The sequence below is a fragment of the Pseudorca crassidens genome, chromosome 14, assembly GCF_039906515.1.
Source record: "Pseudorca crassidens isolate mPseCra1 chromosome 14, mPseCra1.hap1, whole genome shotgun sequence".
Taxonomy (NCBI): domain Eukaryota; kingdom Metazoa; phylum Chordata; class Mammalia; order Artiodactyla; family Delphinidae; genus Pseudorca; species Pseudorca crassidens.
Window position 1 is genome coordinate 44346802 of NC_090309.1, and position 13118 is coordinate 44359919.

The window sequence follows — 13118 nt, forward strand, 5'->3', positions numbered from 1 at the left end:
GGGCTGTCTGATCAAATTTTAGCATTCAACCCACCGTTTCAGCTAATGGTGATCTTTTTCGGCTGAAAGGCCATTAATCCATTAAAGCACAGTATTTTAAACAAACCTCAGGCTGTCAAACTGCTATTACACTGCTCTGGTAAGTAGGGCCAGATTTTTTCTTTTTTCTTAGCTGTGACCAATGCAAAACACAATGGACTACTTATCCATAAAAACATTCTAAGAGGAAGGAACAGGCCAGGCCATAGAAGGCAGAGAAATTCATCTCCTGGCCCGGTGTACAATGTGCCAAGGAGAGTCACAAAATAAGAAACTCTGGTTCTGGATCAAATGGAATCCTCCCAAAAGCACTGATTTGAGGGGCCAGCACTTGCTGTGGGTACATGCGAGTGGGAATCTGAGTGGGGCATGGAGTCAGCTTGGTTGTGGGCTAAGCTTTATGTTTTATTATATTTACGTACCTTTAATATACTGAGTATATTATTTACTGAGTATTTTTATTTTATTTACTGAGTATATTTAATATACTGAGTATTTACTGAGTACACACTGTGTGGAAGACCCCACACTGGGGAGTGGGCGGGATACAAAGGTAAAGACAGGGTCCATGCCCCTAAGGAGTTTCCACTCTACCAGGGAAGCATGACAAACCCACAAACAACTCTAACACCAGATCATGCAGGATACGTGTCACAATACATGTATCTTAAGTGCCCTACAAACTTTACACAGTTTCAAAGGACTCTTGGTGTCTCAAAGATTATCGTATAAGAAAAAGATTCAGAATGCTTACTGAAAAGTTATTCAGTAACAAACACAGCAATCTTAGGATTGGATTTATAAGATTTTTAGTCCAAATGCCTCCTGAAACTTACGAATGCAGTAAATATTTTCCTCCTACAAAGTAGGTGCATTTAGGGGCTCTGCAATTACTCCAAAAATGCTATTCATTAATTTGTCTATATTAATGATTTTTTATTATAATAGTTACATAATTCCCCTCCTTGGGCTCTTTACTCTTGCCATTTCTTCCCCTTAAAGTCTCTCCCAGATTTCACATGCCCTGTTCCCTCATCCGTTCAGGTCTCTGATCAAATATCATCTCCTTAGAGACACTTGTTCTCCCATCCCATTGCTTTCTCTCCTCCTCTCTGCTTTATTTATTTTTCTGTGGTATATATTATTACTGGACATTTTATTATATATTTGTTTATTTTCTGTCTCCCCTTGTTGAAAGTCAAGAGTACTTCTGTCTAGTCCACCACTATAACCTAATACCTAGAATACTACCTGTTATAAGATGGCACCTTGACTTGAGGACACGGGGAGGGGGAAGGGGAAGCTGGGACGAAGTGAGAGAGTGGCATGGACATATATACACTACCAAACGTAAAATAGATAGCTAGTGGGAAGCAGCCGCATAGCACAAGGAGATCAGCTCGGTGCTTTGTGACCACCTAGAAGGGTGGGATGGGGAGGGTGGGAGGGAGACGCAAGAGGGAAGAGATATGGGGACGTATGTATATGTATAACTGATTCACTTTGTTATAAAGCAGAAACTAACACACCATTGTAAAATTATACTCCAATAAAGATGTAAAAAAGAAAAAAGATGGCACCTTATAAACATTCAATGAATAAAAGAATGAATGAATGAACATTAGATTCCTTTGAATATTTTCAAAAGTGGCGAATCTTCATCTAGTGGATGTGAATTTGAATTTTTGAATCAGCCAAGTTCACTTAGAGCTTTCTGGTTAATAAGATGGGTGGATGAAGCTGGAGTCATTCACTCATTCATTCAAAAAATACGGACTGAGGGCAGTTGTGTGCTAGACACTGTTCTAGGTGCTAGATTATCCAGTTGGTCCCAAATGAAATGTGACTATCGAGTAAGATGATGGGCTTTATTACGGGATGGTAAACCAATTGTGAAGATTCCAAAGATGTCTCTCACAGTAGCATCAAAACTGAAACAGGAGCAAAGCTTTTAAAATTGACCACTAATGACATGGATGTGGAGGTTCTGGTATGTTTGTTTTCAAAAGACAAGTTTCAAACATTCATGATTTCATTTCCTAAAAATAGGTTTTCTCTGGTGCCCTCAGTGGGTCTTGTGGAGGCAGGAGGGGGGAGGGGTTATAGTGAGGTCTTCTCTAAATTATTTAGGACATTCCAGTGTGCAACAGACTCACCTTCCACAGCTGTTTGTGGGTGGAAAATGTGTAAGCCCGCGACTTGAAGCATAGGCCTTTGGGGGGTTTCACAGGTACAGGGGAAAGTATTTTTAGATGTAAGTAAAACTCCTAAAGACACGCATTCAAATAATGTATGCAAATATATCTTGAGATTTTTGTTTCCCTCAGAGTCCAGAACAGAAATTACTTGGTACGTAATTTGGGTTTATAATAGGGTCCTTTAGAACCAGGATATCTCAATCCAATTCTCCTGGGGTTAACATGGTGGTAATAAGATTAGGGACAACTACGTTGATGTGCTTGGACAAACTGGGGTGAGGGCAGCTTGTTTCAGGAGCCAGGAGAACATGCGAGTGGCTGAACCCTACCGTTCTCTGTGTGAAGCTTCCATCCCTGTTGAAGATAGTGAGTATAAATAGCAATAGCTCACACTTGTCGAGTGCTTACTATGTACCAGGCACATACGTGTCTCCCTTGCATTAATGTATTTAATCTTCATGATTCCGAAACAGGTGCTATTATTATCCCCATCTTATAGATGAGAAAACTGAGGTTCAGGGATGAAGTAATAACACTGCCTAGGGTCACCCAACCAGTAAGTGCCAAGTGTACTTTTGTGCCCCAAGGCCGATGTCACTATTCACTACGCTGAATGTCCCCTCTAGGGAATTTCACCCTAAATGTCACCCTTAAAATGTCTTTTGCCTGAAGAAACAGAAGCTTATTACATGTCTAAATCTCAAACAGAAGTGGGATTAATGTAAATGGGGAAGAGCAAGCTCATTTCCCTTCCCCCTTCTTGGAGTAGCCATAGGCAATGAGGCGTCTGGATTGCCACCAAGCACGTGTGGCCGAGCTTCCTCTGCCACTGGGATATGTGTTTCTAAACCCATCTTGCCTTTTGTGTCTCCCTTCCTTCCATCCCCAGCGCTGTGCTTGGATTTAATCTTTCTGCTTTAACTGGATTCTGAACAAGGCATTTTATTTATTTATTTAACATCTTTATTGGAGTATAATTGCTTTACAATGTTGTGTCAGTTTCTGCTGTATAACAAAGTGAATCAGCTTATGTATACATACATCCCCATATCCCCTCCCTCTTGCGTCTCCCTCCCACCCTCCCTACCCACCCCTCTAGGTGGTCACAAAGCACCAAGCTGATCTCCCTGTGCTATGCGGCTGCTTCCCACTAGCTAGCTATTTTACACTTGGTAGTGTATATATGTCCATGCCACTCTCTCACTTCGTCCCAGCTTACACTTCCCCCCGCCCCGTGTCCTCAAGTCCATTCTCTACATCTGCTTCTTTATTCCTGTCCTGCCCCTAGTGAACAAGGCATTTTAGAGAACAGTTGGTTAATCCTCCACATGAACCAATGGCAAATTAATTCCCAGGGACATGTTTATTGGATTCTTTTCAATCACAAGGAAGAGAATTCCAGGTGACCTCCATGGAGGAGGTCTAATGCCAGGAGGCACAGACATGCAGATGACAGAGCATTGTCCCATCAGCCTGGGAACAGTGTTTCCAAACCTTGACTCTACAGTCAGCTTCACAAAGCTCCAGGTACAGCCACCCGACTGGCATGTGACCGCCTTCTCTCCATTCACCTAGCATTTTGCTTCCCAAAATATAAGCTCTGATTGGGCCTTTTCACACCACTTGGCTTGAACTCCTGTTACAGACATCCTATCTCAGGCAGGCCTGGACAGCCAGGAAATTCAGTCTCTCACATGGCAGAGAGTCCTGTCCTGTCGTAGGGGGTTGATTCAGCTTCCCATGAAGGAAATGAATGTTTCCTCTCTGCTCCACCAGCCTCAGTGTTGGCTTCATCAGGCTGGTGGAAAGATGGCTATAGCAGCATATCAAGACACTAGACCATTCCAGAAGAAGAAGAGAAACCTTCTTGTGGTTCAAGGAAACTTCCAGAAAGCCCTTTTGTCATAACTCATTGCCCAGCAGTGGGTCACATACCCATTCTTGAGCCAGCCCCTGGCATGTGAAGGGAGATTCTCAGTCAGGAAGGAAGGCTGAGTTTCAGATGCTGGTGAGATGAACATGGGTCCCCTACTGCCCCATGAGGCAGAAGTGAGGCAGGCCTGCCTGGGTCCTGACCAACAAGCATTGGCCAGGTCTAGAGTCCTACAAGTCTGTGTTAGCAGTGATTCAAGTGGACCACTTTCCTTCAGAACGGAAACTTGGCCTTTCATGGATTTAGTCTTAAGATACATAACAGAAGAGGCCTACAAGGTAAGGTCCTGCATTTGAGTTGGTTCTCCAAGGCATGTCCTCTTCCGACAGGGGAATAAATCTCTCCTGGTCTTGATCCACACTACAGGAACTTGCCCAGTGTAAAAGGAACCGACCACTGCTTCTCTAATCGTTTTTGGGTTTTTTTTTTTTTTTTTTGCGGTACGCGGGCCTCTCAGTGTTGTGGCCCCTTCCGTTGCGGAGCACAGGCTCCGGACGCGCAGGCTCAGTGGCCATGGTTCACGGGCCCAGCCGCTCCGCAGCATGTGGGATCCTCCTGGACCGGAGTATGAACCCGTGTCCCCTGCATCGGCAGGCAGACTCTCAACCACTGTGCCACCAGGGAAGCCCTCTCTAATCGTTTTTATCTTGCTGAGAGATCACACTGCAGTTTGGGCCTGCTCGGCTGTCAGGAAGGATTGTGCTCAGACACCTACTGGGTGATTCTGGAGGGTGGCTGAGCGATTGTCCCCAGCCTGTCCCCACAGTGGTAGCTCTCATTAGGGTGTGGTGGTCAGGCCTTTCCTCTCTTGTTGTTCAGTATCTTCAGTCTGTGTGTGATAGGCTTTGACTTTCTAGCTCAATGTGGCTGAAGAGTTCCACTTGGCTTGGGAAGGTTTATTAAAGTCTGTTCCTGAAGCAGGGTCTAAGCAGAGAAGGCTGGGCAGCCAAGACGGCAAGATGCCAAGTGTCCTCAGATTGAACTTAGCCTTGTCCCGGCTGCTCTCGTAGGTGCAGACCACTGTTGCTCTAGTGACAGCTCCTGCCCTGCAGCAGTCCTGATGTTAGCTGGGCCTCTGTCCTTTTGCAAATTAATAAACATTGTCTCGAGGCACCCCTCTGCCTTTTCCCCCACGTCCTGGGCCCTCCTCAAGCTGTCTGCAAGTTTTTGTGATGTGATTTCCCACGTCGTCTTCATTTGTTGACTCCGAGTAAAACACAGCCTGTCTCAACTGGAACAAGGCGGGTTTTTGGATTTTTACTCAGAATCTGGGAGAGGTGGGTGGGGGAGGTCTGGTATGTAAGCACAGCCAAGGTCTTAGTTGAATATGTAACAACCCTGTTGTCAAACTTGTTGGCTGTTCCTCCCTTGGGAATTGCTCACTGACTGACCCTCCTCCTATGGCAATGTCCTTCCCTCCTTATAACTGCCTTTATTCAGCTGTTCCCTAGACCTCGTGATTCTTAACCACTTTATTCCTTGGGGTGATTCCTGCTGTTTTGCCTTAGCCTACTAGGCCCCTCCCTGGGGCCACCTTTCTGCAACTAGACCGGCCCATCAAAAGTATGTGCCGTATAGACACAGTTCTGCCCTTAAAAATTGTGTGTTCAGCTCTACAAACGTAAACTGTTCAGATCTGTGGTTGGAATAATGCCCCCGTGCCCCTCCTTCCCTTTCCAAGTCCTAATCATTGGAACCTGTTAATTTGTTGTGATATAAAACAAAAGGGAGTCTAAGGTAGCAGATGGAATTAAGGTTGCTAACCAGCTGAACTTAATATGATTTGACTGGGCCTACCCAGATAATCCAGGATTAAAAGTAGAAGAGGGAGACAAAGACTGAAGAGACTTACAAGAAACACTCAACAACTTGTCACTAGTTTCAAGATGAAGGGACCACAGACCAAGGAATGCAGGTGACCTCTAGAAACTGGAAAAGGTTAGAAAACTGATTCCCCGCAGAACCTCCAGAAGGAAAAAAGCCTGGCCGACACCTTCATTTTGAAGGTTAGCCCACTGGACTTCAGACCAGTAGAGTTGTAAAGGGATAAAATTGTGATGTTTTAAGCCACTAAGTTTGTGGTAACAGAAAATTAATACAGGTCTCATGCAGAAGTTTTCCTCATTTTTACCCTATTTCCTAAAATTTTTTGATTTTTGGGGGGGTTTCCATCATCCTTCATGACAGTAGACTTCATCCCATGTAGGCCACAGTCTTCAGAGACTGGCTAATTAATCTAGTAACGGGCTGGGGAAACCACACAAGAACATAGAAAATCTAAGCCTCCACCTGGGCCAGGTGACATATGATTCAGAAGCTGCTTTGGTATAACGGATACTTGACCTAACGTGAAAGTCCGTGTCCAGGTTAATGGAAGAGCATTAGGAATTCACTGACTCAGTCTTTGGCACTGATGCTGGCTGATGTATACAGCCTCAAAGTAGAAGAAATGACTTAAAAGTGTATAATTTGTGAATTTGCCAATTGATTTTCATTTGAATAGGATCATATAGTAAAAGTGGTATAGGAAATAATTTTAATGGAAATAATTTTGTGAAATAAAGGCCACCTGGGAATATTTGAGTAATAAAAATAACTAAATAACATAAAATGGTGATACTCACTTGTCTACATCTAAGAGTGCTGGAAGGTTCCAATCAATTGTGTACATGTTATATTCTGTAGCCAGGCCAACTCAGCATTTACCAATAAGAAACTGCGAAGCACCAGATTTTGTTTTGCCTTTCTCTAAATGACTATCTTTGAGGGGCCTTCATTCTCAACAAAACTTTGCACTTTGTGTTTAAGAAATATTTTCCCCCAAAGCTCTACAAGGTAGTCTTCTGATAGAAACTGTTTCTGGTGTCTCCCCTGCTTCAACAGCCCTTTGAGCACAGCAGATCCTGGAAAGACAGATGTCCAAATGAAAATAGTTAAATCTATGTGGCTGCAGGACCCATACAGCTGTGGCTTCTGTCAGCTCTTCAATAAAATATTAAATGTGTGTCTATTGTTTGGGAGCTGCCCACAGTCCCTTGTTCAGCTGGCAGAGGTTAAAGGGTATGTAGATTACTTAGCCAACTGTTTGGTAATTGTCACAGTCAGTTACTTGGTAACCCGCAGAATAGCATTCGCTGGAGGTAGAGCCTTTGTTGCTAAGCAATAAATTCAGGTAAAATAACCGTTCCCTAGTTCTTATTGGCCCAGTTTTAAAACACAGGGTATAGGTTGGGTTTTCTCCCTCATAGGCTCCCATACCTCTTTTGTTTTTCCATCCAGCCCATGAAACGAGTGCTGATAATTTGGACAGCCCTTGTTTGCTGGGATTTGTCTACTGCTGATGCAGGCTGGGGACCAAGCAAATGGCTGGAGAGCAGGATTTATTGGGGTGTGCTCTCAGGTTTCTACTGTCATAATGTACCTTCTGGATCTTGGTCTGGAGATTGGCCAGTCTGTAAGTCAGATGGGCACTAAGAAGACCAAAAGCAATGGCAGAGATTTAATGAAAAGGAAGGAAAATGTATGCCTGATGATGTTTTTCTACATTAGTATCAACCCTATAATTATTATTAATATTATTGTTATTTGTTACATCTTGAAATACCTCTTGGCCCTCAATACTTGCATAAATGCTTTTTTTTAATTTTTTTTTATTTTTTTGCAGTATGCGGGCCTCTCCTGTTGCAAAGCACAGGCTCCGGACGCGCAGGCTCAGCGGCCATGGCTCACGGGCCCAGCCGCTCCGCGTCACGTGGAATCCTCCCAGATTGGGGCACGAACCAGTGTCCCCTGCATCGGCAGGCGGACTCTCAACCACTGCGCAACCAGGGAAGCCGTGCATAAATGCTTTATAAGTAAATCACTCTGTGTTACAGAGACCAAGAACACTGGGAAGGAAGGCACTTGGGCAGGAAAATCTTAATTTAGTCCCGGCAGGACAGGTTTAAACAGGCTTCCTCCTTTAAGGGACTGGCTGCAAACAAGCTAATCAACCTGCTTCACGACTATACTTCTTCCTACCTCAAAATTTTTGAAAAGATCAGGACATAATGTTACAGATGAATATTCCCTCACAGTTTTTTTAGTCTCGCCTGGCAGTGTTTGATTAGAAGAGAATTTTAAAAGAGTCGTGTTTTGGTTCTCTTCAAAAAGTCTACAAATAACAAATGTTGGCAAGGATATGGAGAAAAGGGTACACTGTTGGTAGGAATGTAAATTGGTGCAGCCACTGAAGAAAACAGTATGAGGGGGTTCTTCAAAAAACTAAAAATAGAACTACCATCTGACCCAGCAATTCCATTCCTGGGTATATATCCAAAAATCTAAAAACACTACTTTGAAAAGATACATACACCCCAATGTTCATAGCAGCATTATTTACAATTGCCAAGACATGGAAACAACCCAAGTGTTCATCAACAGATGAATGGATAAAGAAGATGTGATACACACACACACACACACACACACACACACACACACACACACACACACACACAGTGGAATATTACTCAGCCATAAAAAAGAAATTTTGCCATTTGCAACGACATGGATGGACTTGGAGGACATTATGCTAAGTGAAATAAGTCAGGTGGAGAAAGATAAATACTGTATGATATCACATATATGGAATCTAAAAATTGCAACAAACTAGTGAATATAACAGAAAGAAGCAGACAGATATAGAAAACAAACAAGTGGTTACCAGTGGGGTGGAGAGGGGCTATATAGGGGTCGGGAAGTGGGAGGTACAAAGTATTGGGTGTAAGATAGGTTCAAGGATGTATTGTACAATATTTTGTAGTAACTGTAAATAGAAAGTAACCTCTAAACATTGTATAAAAATTAAAAAAAAAACCAAACTACCATATGATCCAGAAATTCCACTTCTAGGTATATATCCAAAGAAAACACTAGTTTGTAAAGATACATGCACCTCAATGTTCATAGTAGCTTTATTTACAATAGCCAAGATATGCAAGCAAACTAAGTGTCCATCAACAGATAAATGGATAAAGAATATGTGATATAGATAGATATCGATATAGATATAGATAATGGAATACTACTCAGCATAAAAAAGAATGAAATCCTGCCATTTTCAGCAACATTAATGGACCTAGAGGCTATTATGCTTAGTGAAATAAATCAGACAGAGAAGGACAAATATTGTATGTTATCATTTATATGTGGAATCTAAAAAATACAACAAACGAATGAATATAACAAAACAGACTCAGAGATATAGAAAACAAACTAGTGGTTATCAGTGGGGAGAGGGACTGGGGGAGGGGCAAGACGGGGTAGGGAATTAAGAGGTACAAACTACTATGTATAAAGTAAATGAGCTGTAAGAATATATTGTACAGCACAGGGAATATACTCAATATTTTACAATAACTTTAAATGGAGTATAATCTATAAAAATATTGAATCACTACGTTGTACAACTGAAACTAATATAATGTTGTAAATCAACTATACTTTAGTAAAAAAGGAAATGACAAAATAAATTTTTTAAAAAATAATAAATTAAAAAGAAAACCTATGAATTCAAATGAACATACCTGCCACTTGCCATGGAGAGTCACTGTTGCTCAGAGGCAGTGTTTGAATTCTGCCTGGGATTCCCATTCGCTGGGGCCTGCCACTGTCACTTCCACAGGTGAGCCTCACCTTAGGTAAATTCCATCCATGAATGTCCAGACCTGCCTTAACAGACAATTTAAAGGATAAACATTTTTGTATCTAAAAGATATATTTATGTTCAAAAGGGTTCACACACACACACAAATTCCTTCTAATAGTAATCCCCACTAGAAGATTTTAAATATGTTTCCTTTTTTTTTATGGTGAGTCAAAGCGTACCCGTAAGGTATAAAAATTAATGGAATGCAACATGCTTTAGGGCCAGCACAGAAGCCATTTCCTGGTCATAACCTCTCTCAAAAGACTCCCAGCTGGAATTTAAGGGCCTCTGCCAGCTGCCACTGCTCCTCTAGACTGAGTGGTGTGTAAGAGAAGCAGGAGTCTCAAACCCAATTCCCCCATTTAGCAGCTGGGCAGGCTTGGGCAGCTCAATTGACCTGTCTCCACCTCCATTTCCTCATCTTTAAAATGGGAATAAAATAAGGTTATTTAGAAACAGGGTTGTGAAAATTACATGACAATGCATTTAACCCCCTCACCACGTAATAATCATTAGCTTTGATTATAATTCTCTCTCCTTTTGGACCCACAGTGTCTCAAATTAACATAAATTCCTGTTGAGTATGTGCTATAGGCAAGGCTCTGTGTTGGCCACTTAAGTCTTGTTACAGTTAATGGAGATAAAAGGGTATTAATACTTAATGTAATTATATGACTTTTCTAGAGAAGCGGCCTACAGAGAGCTCAAAGGAGTGACACAGCCGAAGGCTCACCACGTGAGAGAGGCGCCTCTGCTGGGCAGCAGCCTAGACACAGGATGTTTGCTGGGATAGGTCCCTGCGCTGGAATAGGGCACCAGCATTTAGCTTGGCAGACTCCCCTCGCTCCAGCGAATCCCTGGTCCACAGTAAGTGGTCAATAAACAGTTGCTCAAGTTGTTGGATCAGGAAAGGATGAAGCAGAGAAAAGGAAGAGGTCAGGTTCAAAGGGTTTCCTATAGCTTTTGTTGTTATTTTCTTGTCTGTTTCCCTTTTAAATCTAAAATGCTCTAAGTCCTTTATGGACTCCTTCACCATGTAGGAAGGTAGAGAGGCATCTTACTCTCCTTGGTATGTGGATATGAGATTACTGAGAGAACATGCATCTAAATTGCAACCCAAAAGGACAAGAGCCACACAAACAAAACAACACAACAAAACATTAATTTGGATAAAATTCCATGCAGGTCTCACTCCTTCCACATTTTCATTCACAGAGTTTCCCTTGAAATGGCAAGTTAGATAAACTAGTACTTCTATACAAAAAGAGATGTTCGGAGTCCTTCAATAAAATGAACTTAACAATAAGAAGAAAGAGACGTATTATTCTGTGCCCAGAAGGGCCACACACCCAGATGGGCTGGCCACAACTCCCATGGACATGCCCCTTGCAGCTCCGCTCCACAGAATCTTCTATTGAGCAGACCCTATCATAAACATGAACCAAGCACCAATGGCCACAAAGTAAACTGACAGATGAAAAGAACAAAAAGAATTCCCCAGCACAGTTTTGTGAGGCAAAAGAGGGAAAATCCTAGTCTGACTTCTGAGGTTAGTGACAGTTTAACTTAATAGACTCTTTTTATTGTGCAGAGTAAATATTTCGGGTTAGGAGGAATTCTTTTAAACCTTAAAGTAGGTTAAAGAAGCCCTTACTACCTCTCATCTGCAACTGGTGCATGGTACATTTGTTAGTTGATGACTCTAAGTAGAACCCAAAAGAAAATATCTTGTCATCTGTGTACATGCTGAACTGTGTTTGTTCCTAAACTTCACCCTTTGTTAGATTATCAATTGTCACATAGGTTTACAAAATTAAAATTGGGCTTTTTACTGTCTTTTCACTCTCTATATTTGCTCTATAACCTTCTTATAATGATTTCCTCATTACAATAATCTCCTTGTATATTGGAATGATTCTTTGGATCGAATTACCTCATGAAGAAATCATTTTGATATTTCAGAAATAAAACCCCTTTGGATTGAGTCCAAGAGCCACTATCACTTTAAAACAAATTGGTCTTTGTGACAAGTCATACATTAAGACTCTTGGGTGTTTTAACTTAGGTTCTGAAGAACACTCTATCTCCGATACCCAAATGTCAGAATCCTAAACTAAGACCAATTCACTTTTTTAGTTCTGTCTTGTCTCTAAGTATGAGAAGACACAATATTTTGACAGCTGAGGCACATTCTATATTTACATTTCACACAAACAAGGCACACTTGCACATTTTATCACCACACAAAATAAACCTAGAGAAACATCTTTCTTCCTGTCCCATACATGTCATTTGGCCATGAGGCATTATTCTTGCCTCCTTATTCTTATTTTTAGAGCAAGCTGTGTTTTAACTAAACTTTCTTTTTTTCCTGGTTTAATGGTGATCAATTAGATGACTCCTTGCCCTGCACAATGAGAGACCGTCTCCCTCTCTGTATGCTGTTCTTAATTCCTGAACCCAGAGCTCTTCTTAACTGGGAACAGTTCTTTTTTATTTTGAGACAGAGTATACTGCAAGAACATGCAAACAGATAGGAAAGGGCCTCCCCAAAGTATGCTCGTTTTGGAACACGCTTGTCGTTAGGATGGTACAAATCTGCCTGATTATTTTTTATCTAGACTAAACTCCAGTGAGGATTTTTTTTTTTTTTTTGGTTTGGTCTGTCCTTTTTTTTTTTTCTTTTTCTTTTTTTTCTTTTTCTGTCTCACAAAAACCAAGTGTTCTCCAGCAATGAGGCAACAGAAAAAAATCAATACTTGCCATGTACCATGTAACCAATAGAATAAGGGGAATGATTTATGTATGGATGGATGCAGCCTGAATCAGCTGGGGCTTCGCACAGAGAGAAAGAGAGAGAGGGAGAGACAGAGAGAGAGAGAGAGAGAGAACAGAGGGAGGTGGGGGGCGAGCTAAACTGCGGTGATTATTTCTACAGTGTGGCCAGATTTTTTTTCCTGCAGCAATAATCCCCTTCTCCAGCACTGCAGGACAGAGGGAAAGCCTGCAATCTGTGGAATATATGATGGCTCAGCTCTCCCTCCTTTCCTCAGAGTCCTGATGCCTTGTTCATACTAAGGTACACTGAGAAGGGGAAGATGATGTATGGCCTGTAGCCCTTCAACCTTCCAGTCATCTCCATCCTAAGAAAGGCTAGTGATGGGTCGACAGCACTAGTTGACAGAGAGTCAAATTATCAACAGGATTTAAAAACAATAAAATGTTCCAGCACCGCTTCCTAAGAAGACCAGCAGGAAGG

The 13118-nt window shown here is 41.9% G+C and overlaps 1 protein-coding gene across 2 annotated transcripts in view; it reads right to left on the reverse strand.

The window, feature by feature from the left end:
* Positions 1-13118, reverse strand: part of CCDC85A (coiled-coil domain containing 85A) — a 685546-nt gene that overhangs the window by 292781 nt on the left and 379647 nt on the right. For both annotated transcript variants that reach the window (XR_010934545.1, XR_010934546.1), the window contains exon 6: positions 9738-9882. The gene's annotated coding sequence lies outside the window, so the exon portion shown is untranslated. The remainder of the gene's footprint in view (positions 1-9737; positions 9883-13118) is intronic.